Source organism: Schistocerca piceifrons, chromosome 1 (assembly GCF_021461385.2).
Source record: "Schistocerca piceifrons isolate TAMUIC-IGC-003096 chromosome 1, iqSchPice1.1, whole genome shotgun sequence".
NCBI classification, from domain to species: domain Eukaryota; kingdom Metazoa; phylum Arthropoda; class Insecta; order Orthoptera; family Acrididae; genus Schistocerca; species Schistocerca piceifrons.
In genome coordinates this window covers 197,662,714-197,679,601 of record NC_060138.1, presented here as the reverse complement: position 1 = coordinate 197,679,601, position 16,888 = coordinate 197,662,714, and the positions used below count along the sequence as shown (strand labels likewise).

At 43.7% G+C, this 16,888-nt stretch overlaps 1 protein-coding gene across 1 annotated transcript in view; it reads left to right on the top strand.

The window, feature by feature from the left end:
* Positions 1 to 16,888, top strand: part of LOC124799287 — a 292,389-nt gene that overhangs the window by 256,267 nt on the left and 19,234 nt on the right. The gene's annotated exons all lie outside the window — the stretch shown is intronic.

Genomic DNA, 16,888 nt, shown 5'->3' with positions numbered 1-16,888 from the left:
TGAGTAGTTCTAAGTCTAGGGAACTGATGACCTCAGATGTTAAGTCCCATAATGCTTAGAGCCAGCCAATATCACCTTCCGTCCTTATCGGAGATAAAGTTGAAACTCATTATGTCTCCAGGACAATGTAATTCTATCGCATGCAACGTTTGTGTGCTTATTTTTAACTACTTTCCGTCTGGCAAGAGGGGGGGAACTGATGACCTCAGATGTTAAGTCCCATAATGCTTAGAGCCAGCCAATATCACCTTCCGTCCTTATCGGAGATAAAGTTGAAACTCATTATGTCTCCAGGACAATGTAATTCTATCGCATGCAACGTTTGTGTGCTTATTTTTAACTACTTTCCGTCTGGCAAGAGGGGGGGAACTGATGACCTCAGATGTTAAGTCCCATAATGCTTAGAGCCAGCCAATATCACCTTCCGTCCTTATCGGAGATAAAGTTGAAACTCATTATGTCTCCAGGACAATGTAATTCTATCGCATGCAACGTTTGTGTGCTTATTTTTAACTACTTTCCGTCTGGCAAGAGGGGGGGGGGGGGGGGGGGGGGCTGGGTGAGAAAGAGGTGAAGGGGAATATCGCTCCTCTTAGGTACACGAATCTTGTCACTCGAGAACAGTGCAAGTGCCGCGAACCGAGAACCTAGGAAAGAGTGACAGCTTCTTTCCGCTACCCTCCTGACGTTTATAACAGAGTAGAAAAACAGCGTGTATCAAAACGAATCATCCGATCTGGCACGTCTATATTTCTGAAACTAAAACATATACAATAAACTTTGTTCTTTTTTTTTTTTTTTTGATGAACGGGAAACTCAAAAAGTTTTTTTTACATTTTTTTGTTGGTGTTCAATATACCCCCCCCCCCCCCCCTTGAGATGCACAGCATATGTCATTGCGGTATTCAAATTGTTATCACACTGCGGCGAGCATGTCTTAGCAGCGTCCCCAGCTGCTGTTTTGCGACGTCTCAGTTCATTTATTGTTGTTGGTAATGGAGGCACGTAAACAGAGTCTTTTATAAACCCCCACAAGAAATAGTCGAGCTGCAGGGCGAACGAATTTCTGCAGACTCCTTGTAAAACTATGGCGAATGCATTCGACGTCTGTGTCAGACACTCAGAGATGTCCCAGCGATTTGCCTTTACACAAACAACGTTTTTCAAAAATGGTTCAAATGGCTCTGAGCACTATGGGACTCAACTGCTGAGGTCATTAGTCCCCTAGAACTTAGAACTAGTTAAACCTAACTAACCTAAGGACATCACAAACATCCATGCCCGAGGCAGGATTCGAACCTGCGACCGTAGCGGTCTTGCGGTTCCAGACTGCAGCGCCTTTAACCTTTAAACAACGTTTTTCTCGGGGTTGTTCTTGTCATCGCCTAAAGCTCTGTGCTTAGGAGTATCCACATCATATGTAGCATAAAAGTCACACTGAACAGTTATTACAGACCCTCACTGCGCAAATGTAGAACACAAAACGTTTTCTGTTGTCCCGACACCATTTTTGCTAGAACTGAAGTGGGTGCTCACTGCTGCTACCTAGCGGGAACCTTGTACAACTCAGGAGTTTGCTCTTACCAACAATACGTTGTTCACGCACATATCTGAAATAACATAATAGTTACGATTTTTTAAAATCGCGATGGTTCTTTTTGACATATCCCGTATCTCTGGAGCGAGCATTCAGATTCGCAGAGTTGATTTTCTGTTGTCAATACATTAATACCATGGTCACGTTACCCCGCGACGGCGTGGGGTTGCCCGTAATTCGTCCTATAGCTTACGAATTTCATCATATCGGTAGTACAGACACATTTCCTTCATCCGTGCTGTGGATTTGGTGCAGGCGTTTTTAGACACCACAACAATTTGCATTTGATTCTTGGAATAAACTAGACTCTTATCACCGAAGAGTGAAACGAACGGGCATTACGCCAAGGCACCGTCACGTCAGTTCGCTTTGCCCAGCACCAAAAGACGAAATTGAGGTTGTGAGTCACCATCCGTGATACAAGGAGACTGAGTATAGTGTGGAAACTGAGGAACTAATAACGACAAAGTTCATTAATGGACAAAGTAAATTTCATAACTTATTTTCTTGGTTAATTTTATGTCGTAACCCGCTGAGAAGTGAAACAATATTTCAAAACATCGATATTTTTTGCTAGGGACAATGTATAGATTCAAACATAACAAACAATATTTATAAAGGAAAAAATGAAGCCTCTTAACCTATCCACCTCATTTTTTTCCTTACTTAACTGATAACATCATGGGAAACTGTATTTTTCACCGTTATTAAAGCTGACCTTATCACTTAAAATGTTACATAATGGCAACTGTTTCGTTAACTTAGGTTCTTATTTACACTACTGGCCATTAAAATTGCTACACCAAGAAGAAATGCAGATCATAAACGGGTATTTATTGGACAGATATATTATACGAGAACTGACATATGATTACATTTTCACGCAATTCGGGTGCATAGATCCTGAGAAATTAGTACCCAGAACAATCAACTCCGGCCGTAATAACGGCCTTGATACGACTGGGCATTGAGTCAAACAGAACTTGGATGGCGTGTACAGGTACAGCTGCCCACTCAGCTTCAACACGATACCACAGTTCATCAAGAGTAGTGACTGACGTATTGCGACGAGCCAGTTGCTCGGCCACCATTGACCAGACGTTTCCAGTTGGTGAGAAATCTGAAGAATGTACTGGCCAGGGCAGCAGTCGAACATTTTCTGTATCCAGAAAGGACCGTACAGGACCTGCGTCATGCGGTCGTGCATTATCCTGCTGAAATGTAGGGTTTCGCAGGGATCGAATGAAGGGTAGAGCCACGGCTCGTAACACATCTGAAATGTAACGTCCACTGTTCAAAGTGCCGTCAGTGCGAACAAGAGGTGACCGAGACGTGTAACCAGTGGCTCTCCATACCATCGCGCCGGGTAATACGCCAGTATGGCGACGACGAATACACGCTTCCAATGTGCGTTCACCGCGATGTCGCCAAACACGGATGCGACCATCATGATGCTGTATACAGAACCTGGATTCATCCGAAAAAATTACGTTTTTCCATTCGTGCACCCAGGTTCGTCGTTGAGTACACCATCACAGGCGCTCCTGTCTGTGATGCAGCGTCAAGGGTAACCGCAGCCATGGTCTCCGAGCTGATAGTCCATGTTGCTGCAAACGTCGTCGAACTGTTTGTGCAGATGGTTGTTGTCTTGCAAACGTCCCCATCTGTTGACTCAGGGATCGAGACGTGGCTGTACGATCCGTTACAGCCGTGCGGATAAAATGCCTGTCATCTCGACTGCTAGTGATACGAGGCCGTTGGGACCCAGCACGGCATTTCGTATTACCCTCCTGAAACCACCGATTCCATATTCTGCTAACAGTCATTGGATCTCGACCAACGCGAGCAGCTATGTCACGATACGATAAACCGCAATCGCGATAGGCTACAATCCGACCTTTACCAAAGTCGGAAACGTGATGGCACGCATTTCTCCTCCTTACACGAGGCATCACAACAACATTACACCAAGCAACGCCGGTCAACTGCTGTTTGTGTATGAGAAATCGGTTGGAAGCTTTCCTAATGTTAGCACGTTGTCGGTGTCGCCACCGACGCCTGCCTTGTGTGAATGCTCTGAAAAGCTAATGATTTGCATTTCACAGCATCTTATTCCTGTCGGTTAAATTTCGCGTCTGTAGCACATCTTTGTGGTGTAGCAATTTTAATGGCCAGTAGTGTATAAATATTGTGGCGTCAGCTCTGTTGCGTTACTGTAAAACTTAAATAATTTTTCGCTTTCAGATAACTATCTTCACCTGTGTAAGAACATTCAATGGAAGAAATACCTATGTCGTCATGGAACGTTTGCCCGAAAACAAAGCATTATAATTACGAAGATAAAAATGCACGAACTTCACTACCATAAAACGAGCGAGCGCGGCGAAAATAGGTTAACCTCCGGCTTTAGCAGGTGACAATACTGTCAGTTCTTTCTTCCCGAGGAACCTTGACGTGCTGTGACGTGACGCGACTTTGCGTTTCCTACATATCTGAATGCTGCCATTGGAAATGCGTTGAGGAATATTTTGATTTTATGTGACGGCACATGTGAACCGGCCTTAACCAAACTGTCGTTGCGAGATCGCGTAACAGTTCCAGCTTAATGTTGACAACATGCCCAGAACACAATGCTCACTCCAGAGATATTTTTACTTTGTACATTTATTTTCAGGGGACACGTTCTAGAGATGATGCGCAGGTCACATTTCACTTTCTCCGATAGGCACTGCAGCGGACCTTGGTTTGTGGGCAGGAGCGTCATCATTATGGTTGAGAGAGGTAGCTAAACTGCGATAAGCATTGTATTACCTACAGTAATTTCTTGAAGGCTTGAATTCGTATATGTGCTACCAGTGGTCATCGATCTCACTTTGAGTGACATTCTAGCACATTTTGAGGCAAAATGTCGCGCCGTAGCAGCATGTCGAAATATTTTGTCTTACATGGCATTTTGCCCAAAATTCACCCTGAGCATATCTGTATTGTTTATTGGTCAGTCCAGATTTGAGTTCCATCAATAAATTAATTTGCTGGCGGCTATGTTACTCATGACTAAAACTCTATTTTCCCACGCTAAAGGAAATTTATAGAAAAATGTCCCCTCCATACGATTCCAGAGCAGTACTAATATGACGCCTACAAAAAGCGCGGAATTTTTGATATGTTAAACTCTGAACTTTATTTTTTTCAAACACATTAACAAAATACATAAACACGTTTGCCGCGCTTTCCTATTTCGGGTATGGGAAATGAGGTCTGACATATGGCACCTCTACTGCGCTGACATGCAAAAACTCTGTCCCTGAAATTCGCTATAATTACCCGATAAGAGTAAGATTGCATTACGCCAGAACACTTCGAATTTATTGCTTTAACTCGCTGATGTTTCGGGAGTTATTGACACACATCAATGATTTAAGATAACTGTTGTGTCTAGACAAGACAGCCTAGACACAATGAGAGGAAGCCGAAAGGCACGCGCTACGCTCACGCAGATGGGCGTGAGGTCTGAAACAGGATACGTAATGAATGCTATAAAGAAAAGTACGTAGCTTCTGGAATACTTAACTTTAATCCATCCGTTTGGCACATGTGGAGATTGTGGCGATACAGGTGAGACTCTTTAGATACATGCAATGTTACTAATGGCGCCTTGCTAGGTCGTAGCCATTGACTTAGCTGAAGGCTATTCTAACTATTGGCTCGGCTAATGAGCAATGCTTCGTCCATGTAGTCGCTAGCTACGTGGTCCGTACAACTGGGGCGAGTGCTATTCCGTATCTCGATACCTGCCTTGTGGTGGCGCTCGGTCTGCGATCACACAGTGGCGACACGCGGGTCCGACATGTACTAATGGACCGCGGCCGATTTAAAACTACCACCTAGCAAGTGTGGTGTCTGGCGGTGACACCACAATAACCTCGAAGGAAATCTCAAGGGATTAAATCACACAACCTTGGCGGTCATCGTTCGTCACCATCACACGAGATCAGGTGATCCGGGAACAACGAATGGAGCATTTCAGTTGTTTTGCTGCTCAAATCACAACTTTTGAACGTCTATTCCACTGAATTTAAACCATAAAAAAAATCTCTTATCATCGCACGCTATCGATTTCCATTAATTGTCGCAGCCTGGCCCGACTAATCTTCGAAAAGGATCAATGATACCGCCGAACAAGGATTTTCTGACTCTCAGATACGGCAGCTCAATCCATTTATATAGAAGTGCGCCTCGTCGCAAAGAAGATGTTCCTCGCAAAACCGTCGTCTTCCAATCCTCTTCTCAGAAACCAGTTATCAAAATGTCTTCTTTTCTCGTGATCGGCTTCTTTCAGCTGCTGCGTTAACTGAATCCTGTGAGGCTGGTAATGGAGGTCGTACTGGTTAGTGCATTCGCCATATTGTAAAATATCCTGTGCCCAACTTTTGGGAACGGTGAAGAGTCAACTCCAGTGGCCTAACAGTCACACAATCACGAACCTTCGCAATGTTTTGCACAGTCTGAGCAAAACAAGGGCGCCCAGGAAACTAAATGTTCGCTGCTGAACCTGTTTCATTGAACTTTACAACAAACCTCCAAAGTGTTGATGACTTCGGTGCCTCAACACCATCTAGAATCGCGCGATGCCCTATCACTTTTATTCTTTTTTGCTAATTATCATATGCTGTCCGGTAGAAAACTGGACTATAGTTAGGCCCATAATAAACAAATGAGAGAATTTCAGACTGAATCAGTAAATGGAGGGTTTTCAAAAACCGAAATGATACATCGTAATGTAGTCAACCGAAAAACAACAATATACTATGTGGTTCAAAACCGGGACTCTTTTAGAAAGAACCTTTAAATAGATTCGTTGTGGTTCTTTCGTAGGAAATTAACAAAGAAGAAATGGTGACGTTGCCCATAGCGTAACTCTAAAAGTTTCCAATGTTGTACAGGTAGAATTTAACAAACTTGTTGGTATAGCGAGATTTAAAAATGCGTTTGGCATTGTTAGTGCAACATAATCTTTACAAATGATGTGGTTAGATTTAGATGCATTATTAACTAAATAATTATTTTGTATTACAGTATGGCAACAGACGAGCGTTGTGGAAAAAGGAGCGCACACGAACGGCTTTTAGGTGTAACAGTATGTCTAAATAGGGATCATGAAGGACACTGAGGAGACGGAAGTCATGGGATAGCGATATGTACATATACAGATGGTTGTAGTATCGCGTACACAAAGCGAAGGGAGGCATATTGGAGGAACTGTCATTTGTTTTCAGGTGATGCATGAAAAAAGGTTTCCGACGGGAATTAACAGACTCTGAACGCGAAATGGTAGTTGGAGCTAGACGCATGGGACATTCCATTTCGGAAATCGGTAGTATACTCAACATTCGGAGTTCCACAGTGTCAAGAAGATACCGAGAACGCCAATGTTAGGTGTTACGTCCCACAACGGACAACGCAGTGGCCGAAGGCCTTCACATAAGGACCGAGAGCAGCGGCGTTTGCGTAAAGTTGTCAGTGCTAAGAGGTAAGTAACAATGCGTGAAGTAACCGTAGAAATCAATGTGGGGCGTATAACGATCGATATCTAGTATGACAGTGAGACGAAATTTGGAATTAATGGGCTATGGCAGCGGACGACCGACGCTAGTGCCTTGGCTAACAGCACGACATCGCCTGCAGCACCTCTCCTGGGCTCGAGACCATATCAGTTTGACCCTAGACGATTTAAAAACCGTGGCCTGGTCAGATGAGTACAGATTTCCGTTGGTAGCTGATTGTAGGGTCCGAGTGTGGCGCACACCCCACGAAGCCATGGACCCAAGTTGTCAACAAGGCACTGTGCAAGCTGTTTGTGGCTCCATAATGATATGGGCTGTGTTCATATGGAATGGTCTGAGTCCTTTGGTCCAACTGAGAAGATCACTGACTGTGAAAGGGTTATGTTCAGCTACCTGTGGACCATTTTCAACCATCCATGGACTTAATGTATCCAAAAACTGATGAAATTTTTATGGATGACAATGCGCTATGTCAGTGGACCTCAGTAGTTCGCGTTTGGTTTGAAGAACATTCTGGCCAGTTCGAGCGAAAGATTAGGTCACCAAGATCGCACTGCGTGAATAACATCCAACATTTATGGGACACAATCGAGAGGTCAGTCAGAGCACAAAATTCCACACCGGCAACACTATCGCAATTATGTTTCTGCAAGGATTTCCAACGACTTGTTGGCTCCCTATAACGTCGAGTTGCTGGAATACGCCCAGCTAAAGCAGGTCCGACACGATATTAGGAGATATCGCATGACTTTGGCACCTGTGTGTAAATGAATGTGCATGTATGTACAACGTGCCTAAGCTAACAATTAAGAGACGTGCTGAAAAAAAGCAGTTAGCGACATAAAAACGACGAAATAAATCTCGGGTGAACAGCCTGGTATGAGTGATCATAGGACACAATATTTCGGAAATCGACCACGTTGCTGATGTACATCAGCGCACCTGATGATGGCAACGTGGTCGATTGCCGAAATATTGTGTCCTATGAACACTCATACCAGGTTGTTCACCCGAGATTTATTTCGTTAAAAAATACGCCTGGAGAAATTGAAGAATCACAGATATAAAAACGTTTGACCACATTGCGGTGTTTTCCAACGAACTAGAAAAGGCACTGGAAGGTCATGTTCTTAAATTTGAAGATATGATGTTCCATTTAAGAATATAGAACGTAAGAAAACTTACAATCGACGTCCCAGAACTAAATGGATTACCCAATAACTTCAATGCGGTAGAAGTCATCGCAGGCAGAAAGTGGGATGACGGTATCCATCCAAGAAAAATTGCCGAATCCGAAGTTAATGATGAATGTTCTAAGCAAATTGTCAAGGCCTAGCCGAGGTGCCTATAGGCTGACTAGCCGCCCATTAAAAAAAAAGAAAAAAAAGGTAGTCGAATCAAAAGAGAATAACTAGAGATCCATGTGTTTTGGAGACTCTTTGGCGAAACCACTACATAACCTCATTCGTAAATGAGAGAAATGGTTGTGCGAGTTGCGGAAGAAATATAAAATGGACGAAACGAACAGATGGATGAAACACAGGGTGAGGAAATGGGCGAAAGAGTTCTGTTGCACAGTATACACACAATGATGAACGAACTAACATATGAAGAATTTCCGTAAGCTGAGACTGGCACATATCTTTAAGCTCAGGGTTCTGAGGTGTAAGCGCGGTGCAATTTATGCACCCACTAGTACAACTTACAAAACCAGATTCCTAATTTTTACCACTTGCATATATTTAGAAAATTAAGTGTATTGTGTTTATTTTCCTATTGGATTGGTGCATAAGTTCTTAGGGTTTTTTCATAAGTTTAATAAACTCAACTTATGCACATAACACAGACTTTAGTGCCAGCAGACGGCCACGGAGTACTGCAGGTAGACTTGCTCGGGATCTTACCGCAGCCACTGGAACAGTTGTCTCCAGACACACAGTCTACAGACGATTGTACATACATGGTTTATTCGCCCAGAGACCTGCAAGATGCATTCCACTGACCCCTGGTCACAAGAGAGCCCGTAAAGCCTGTTGTCAAGAACACAGTACATGGCCGTTGGAACAGTGGTCCCGGGTTATGTTCACGGACGAGTCCAGGTATAGTCTGAACAGTGATTCTCGCCAGGTTTTCATCTGGCGTGAACCAGGAACCTGATACTAACCCCATAATGTCCTTGAAAGAAACCTGTCTGGAGGTCGTGGTTTGATAGTGTGGGGTGGGATTATGATCGGTGTACGTACACCTCTGCATGTCTGACAGAGGAACTGTAGCAGGTCAGGTGTATCGGGAAGTCATTTTGCACCAGTATGTCCGCCTTTTCAGGGGTACAGTGGATCCCACCTTCCTCCTGATGGGTGATGACGCACGGCCCCACAGAGCTGCCATTGTGGAGGAGTACCTTGAAACAGAAGATATCAGGAGAATGGAGTGGCCTGCCTGTTCTCCCGACCTATCCCACATCGAGCACGTCTGGGATGCTCTCGGTCGACGTATCGCTGCATGTCTTCAAACCCCTACGACACTTCAGGAGCTCCGACAGGCACTGGTGCAAGCTGATCGATCACCTGATCCAGAGTATGCCAACCCGTTGTGCGGCCTGTGTACGTGTGCATGGTGATCATATCCCATATTGATGTCGGGGTACATGCGCAGGAAACAGTGGCGTTTTGTAGTACATGTGTTTCGGGACGGTTTCCTCAACATATCACTAATACCGTGGACTTACAGATCTGTATCGTGTGTGTTCCCTATGTGCCTATGCTATTAGCGCCAGTTTTGTGTAGTGCTACGTTGTGTGGCACCACATTCTGCAATTATCCTTAATTTATGAGCATGAGTGTATATATCTTAAATATCGCCCTGTTTGTAAGCAGCCCAGCTTACTGAACAGTGCTTTTACAAGCTACAGCAGTCTTAGTGAATCATATTTCCTCGTAACTCTTTCTATGGATATCAGTCTGGAATCTAATATTGATGCAACTTGTTTAAGATGGTCATTCCTCTTTAGGATACTCCAGATGCACACTCCTAGATGCTTATCGATTTTTCACTGCTATTAGTAAATGGTATTCAAACTTGTAATCGAACAATAATACTTCATTCAGCCAATTTATGAGCAATACGCTATATTTATTGGTGTTCACGGTTAACTGCCAGTGTCTCCAAGAGTGTCAATCGTCTTCAGATCTTCGTGCATTTCGTCACACTGTCCTGTCATTGTGGCTTCCCCACACACAAGACCATCATATGTGACCAGTCTCACAACTTGCTGACATTATTGTCCAGATATGAGACGTCTTTTCGATGTGTACATAATATTAAACCACACAGATAACGCTGAAAAGAACTAAAAAGTTATGCGACATTTCTTAATGAGTTGTCGATACCAATACGTAAAATGGTCACATCATAAAATTTCATGGAGCTGGTTCCTCTAAAACAAGCACATTGTTTGCAAAATGCACGAAAGTTTTTAGTAGTGAACCAAGCGAAAGTGGTCCTTAATAATGAAAACGTCACACATCACTTCCTTAGGTTCAAATGGCTCAGAGCACTATGGGACTTAACATCTATGGTCATCAGTCCCCTAGAACTTAGAACTACTTAAACCTAACTAACCTAAGGACATCACACAACACCCAGTCATCACGGGGCAGAGAAAATCCCTGACATCGCCGGGAATCGAACCCGCGAACCCGGGCGCAGGAAGCGAGAACGCTACCGCACGACCACGAGCTGCGGACTACTTCCTTTGGACTCGGCCAGCGTATCTAGTTGGTAAATGTCGTCGAGAAGACGCTCCACATGTTTTCCTCTACGTGTCCGCTGCGTATTGTCAATGTAAGCCACAAGGCCTCCAGCACAGCTACGTGATGTGACATCTGCTCGTAGCTGCCTGTTCTGATCACAGTCGTCTCCAGAAGGTCGTTCTTACAAACAAAAATCTCTGGCATTGATAACTGAATAAACAAAAGCACAAACAAAGAAAGATATTTGCACTTTCTGCAGGCGTCGTTGCCATACCTACTGAAAATGTATCTTGAATAAAAATGGGCTTTAAAATTCATACCTTAACTGCTATGAACACTTGTTCATTTTCGCTATTGTGAAACACATATCTTCTACTACAAGCTCTTTGCTGCTACGCATGACCTACAGCATGCAGTTAACAAATGAGTCAACAAATTAGAATTCATTATCTGTTACGACTAAACAGCAGAGCTTCTAATGCAGTTCTGCTTGCTGTTACAAACAACCTGCTCCTGTGAGCCATTGCTAATGGAGGTGCTCAATGGAGGTGTCCATTCCTGGTAAGACATACTTTAGTCTGACCTCTTAGGAAATCATGCAATCTCTGAGAAACTCCAGGTTGTTCACAGGTGCACTGGAATGCATTGCTGACGGATTCCTGCAGCGTTTGTATATCATTAATGGAGTTTGCATAAACCAAATAGTTCAAGCGCCCGTGTGGAATAATAGGCTTCCACTATGCTCGTACATGCAAAAATAAAACTACAGTGCAAAAGCACTTCACTAATTTACCAAAAAACAAAGTGGTCCCACTAGAACTGTGCTGCACGTATCCAGAACTCTAAACACAGTTTACAATAACAACACTAACCAATGTTTACTGCACGCTGTATCCATAGACAACAGAGAAATGTGTCCCCATTTGTTTGCTGCTTTCTGTAGGTTGTTCGTAATAGCAAAGAGCCTGCAGTACAACAGACGTGTTCACACAGTAGCGAATGAACAAGTACTCAAAGCTGTTAAGATATACACATTAGAGCGTATGTTTGATGGACATTTGTTTTCTTGCTTTGGCCCATACTACACTCTCATAAAACAAGGAATAAATTTCTTATCACCCAGTATACCGTGAACATTAAGAAATAAGCAATGTTCGGTTGGGGTATGCACTACGTTATCTTCAGACACGACGATACACATTGTTTCCCTGTTCCGTTAGCACCGCTTGTGTGAAATTCCAAACTGCAATGCAATCTCGTGGCGAGTTGTGGGGCTACGATCATCGAAGTTTCAACAACAGCCGTGTACAAGGTCAACGTGTTAGCTTCACGGCAGCAGCGTTCTGATCGTGAATGTAACAGTACGTGTCTAATAAATGTCGGAAAACGGCGGTGGAGCAGTGAGGCAACAGTATTTTTTTGAGTTTTCCATCATTTCTGTGCGTGAATTCATCGACTTTGACTCGAATACCGAGAGGCAGGTGTTCCTGGCCGCTACTCCGCGAGAATGACCCACCCCACAAAGTAAAGATTGTTCGCGAGGTTTTAGCCTGTAGATGGATCAATGTAGTGGGTCACCCGCCATATCTGCCAGATTTGGCTCGAACCAACTTCTGGTAACTCAACCGGAATTGAAGTTGGCTATAAAGGACAAAGTTACGATACAGCTGAGGGCCTCCAAGAAAATTGTACTGCACTATTAAATGCAGTTTCAAAAAAAGACTGTAGTGTCTGTTTTCGTAACACTTCTCAAACTGTTTTTGGCGTGTACTGGCTTATGAATAAACAGAGTGATTTTATGAACCTAAACCATGAGTTATTTCTTATAGCAATAGTTCTCAAGGAACTGGGATACGCTGTACATTTCCACGGTGACGGCGACGGCTTTGTCTGCTTAGAAAGCCACAAATCTTATATGAAATTCTGGGAACTATTTTTTTTTTGCAACAGGTGACATTGCCGAATTGTACTCCACCCCTTTCTCGAAACCAAGGAACATAGTATGAAACAGGAAGAACTGTCTTCTGAATTTTGTTGTCGAGCAGAGAGAGCTGAGCACCACAAAATCGCAGTTTGCTACAGACGAGATTTTTTGTCTAGCTAAATGTCTTCATACAAGGGTACTAAAGGCGTTGTATATTCTGTAACAGACTGAAGTCAGCTCAAGTGCACAGTTACGCGCTTTAGTTGGACGATCCCTCCGAAGTCCAGTTTACACGGAGATACTACATTCAAAAATGTTCAAATGTGTGTGAAATTTTATGGACTTAACTGCTAAGGACAAACACACACATCCATGCCCGAGGGGGGACTCGAACCCCCGCCGGGAGCAGCCGCATAGTATACTACATTGAGGAACAAAGTTTCGAAACTGTGCTGCTAGCCACTGTGGCGGAAGTCGTTGGTGAAACTATTCATTTTGGGTCGTTCCAGCTTTCACGACACGAATCTATCAGTTGCGTGTGCTTTTGGGTTACGTTAAGTTTCAATAAATGCGACATGGAATCGGCAACTCCGAAAACCGTTGAGTTTTGTGCAGGTACGCTATGCATAAGTGTTAGTGGTACATTCATGAATATCGTTTCAAGAACGACGTGTGAGTGAGGCACTCGATAATCGAAGAACTGACGATTTCGCTATTACTGACAAAAATACACTCATGCTCATGAATTAAGGACAATCGCAGAATGTGGTGCTACACAACGTGGCACTACACAAAACTGGCGCTAATAGCATAGGCAGATAGGAAACACACACGACACAGATCTGTAAGTACACGGTATTGGCGATAAGTCGAGAAAACCATCCGAGAACACATGTGCTACAAAACGCTACTGTTTCCTGCGCATATAGACCGACATCAACACGGGATATGATCACCATGCACACGTACACATGCTGCACAAAGGATTGGTATACTCTGGATCAGGTGGTCGAGCAGCTGCTGCTGGGGTATAGCTTCCCATTCTTGTACCAGTGCCTGTCGGAGCTCCTGAAGTGACATAGGGGTTTGAAGACGGATAGCAATACGTCGACCGAGACGTGCTCGAAGAGGCTTAGGTCTGGAGAACAGGCAGGCCACTCCATCCGCCTGATATCTTCTGTTTCAAGTTACTCCTCCACGATGGCAGCTCGGTGGGGCCGTGCGTTACCATCCATCAAGAGGGAGTTGGGTCCCACTGCACTCCTGTAAAGGCGGACATACTGGTGCAAAATGACGTCCCGATACACCTGACCTGATACAGTTTCTCTGTGAAAGACATGGAGGGGTATACGTGCACCAATCATAATCCCCACACCATCAGACCACGACCTCCATACAGGTCCCTTTCAAGGACGTTAAGGGATTGGTATCTGGTTCCTGGCTCACGTCAGATGAAAACCCGGCGAGAATCAACTGTACCTGGACTCGTCCGTGAACATAACCTAGGACCACTGTTCCAATGACCATGTACTGTGTTCTTGGCACCAGGCCTTACGGGCTCTCTTGTGACCAGGGGTCAGTGGAATGCACCTTGCAGGTCTCCCGAGCAAGGCTATCTCCAGTACTTCGTGGCCGTCTGCGGTGAGATATGGTGATACATCGGTCTTCTTGTGGTGTTGCACGCTGTGGACGTCTCGTACTGTAGCACCTGGACACGTTTCCTCTCTGCTGGAATTGTTACCATAATCGTGAGATCACACTTTGTGTGCTACGACCTGCTGTGTTTCACCAGCCTCCAATCGCCTTAGTATTCCACCCCTCATAACGTCATCAATACGTGTTCTTTGAGCCAATTTCAACACACAGTCTCCATTAGCACGTCTGAAAACGTCTGCACACTTACTCGCTGCACGGTACTCTAACATGCACCAACACACCTCTGCGTATGTGGACTGCTGCCAGCGCCACCGTTCGACGACCGCAGGTCAAATACACCCCTTGGTCATACCCCGAGGTGATTTAAACCCGCAAACCGCCTACTAGAGCGTTGTTTCACCATGATCAGCATTATCCTTAATTTATGAGTATGAATATAGATTCAGTTAGAAATAATAAGAACAAAAGTCTGTAAGGAATAATAATAATGGAAATCTATTTCCGCATTTAGGAACTTCTGTAGATGCTCTTAGGTCTATATGAAGCCCTTCTGCAGGTGCTCCTAGGTCAATATGTAGCCATCCTCAGACAATTACTACGTTGAAAGCACCTTTACGAAAATGCAAATGGGGAAGCTACCGAAAGAATACAAAGGGAAGGACTTGATGTACGAAAGTCGTTTTTACAGTCGGGACTTTGGAACGCGAATAGATGCTAGAAGAACGAGGAATAAAGATTTTCACTTAAGAAGTAACTGTGGCCTCTAGTTTCAATTTCGATGATAATGATTCACACAGTGATATATCGTCTATGCTTATAGCACACTAAACTCTTTTATGATCCGTGAATTGTTCTGATTTTATTATGTGGTTGAAGAAGATTCCGGAGTAATTTAAAAAAAATTCGTGCCAGGCCGCCTGAGCTGACATATCTTTATCAAATGATGAATTCAAACACGTTTATACTTTTTCTTTTGCTCAGATTTTAAGCGGACAAACCTGAAGTTCACGACTACCTACGTAACTGCCACAACATCCATTTCAGAAACGAAAATGGTGCTTCACTTCTCATAGTATGTCGCAACTGAACGTTGCATTGATGTCACCTTATAGGCAGCCTTTTACGAAACTAGTTGGGGAACGCTGGTTTCAAGAAATGAGTTTCACAACTCACTGTGTCGGTGTAAACTAGACTTGCTTTTTCCAGCAACTTACGATAAACTACTACTACAAGGAGATAAATATCTGCAGCGGAGGCAGTTTTTTTAACATACGATCCATGAGGAATCTTACAACTATCTCGTTAGACACAGTCATGTGTTCTCCATTAACAAACAGTTTTTATTTATTTTTCTTCCGTCACTTATCTCATCAACTGCCAATTTGGCGTTGCTGCAACAGTGGAAAGGAGAAATTGTAATCTGATTTTCCGCAGTGAAATCATTTCGAAAGACGAGATGAGTGCTTCGGCTTTTACTTGTCATCCTCGGCTTTGACACCATTGCGCGACTGGATAGTTTCACACGCTGGAGCCGCATTGCACTGCAGTTTAGACACATGTAAACTCGAGGTCTTCATTTTATTTCATATGTATTCGCCTTGGCCTCCCATGGCTACTTACAGAAATGAGCTTTATCCTTCTGTCTCGTTTCGACTTCTCCTGCGCTTTTTCGTCCCATTTGTCTGTACTTGTACAGCATTTTCAGCGATCTATTGTTCTCCATTTTACTGACATAGTCTTTCCGTTTTCTTCCGTGTTCTTGTAATGTTTCAGTGAGAATCTTCAGGCCAAATTCTGTTCTAATTTCGATAATTTGCTTTCGATTTAGTCTTGAGTAATCTGCTCCGTGTTTGCCGACTTTATTTTCGCAATCTGAATTCTATGTGCATCCTGTCTGTTGTTACACAAGTTTCGTTTCCCTACATTGTAAATAAGAATGACAAAACGTTGTGTGCAGTTGTAGCTGCTTTACTTTCCTTTGAAAGTATTTCTTTGTAGAGATGTCTCTATCTAATGATGAAATCAAATGTCATCTTTGTGTAATACAGTGATTAACTCTTTGTAGCATTTATTACATTCAACTTAAAATTATAAACAATACATGAAATGTAAGAGGCACAGTTTTGTTTTTATACCTGTTTACGTGCATTGCTTCCTTCGTCTTCCGTTAGCTAGCAGCACAGTGAACAAGTGAGATAGTCTTTCATGCGTAGCCCCAGAAATCAGTTCGGAAGGCTGGCCGTGAATAGCAGCAATTCCCGTGACGTCTGTGTGGAGGCTTAAGGAGACGCTTACAACTACGTCCTTAGCATTTGCAGTTGCTACGAGCCCTAAAGCCTACAGAGTACAGTTTACATGCCAACTCTGCGAGCGACATGTTGCTGCATGATGATGA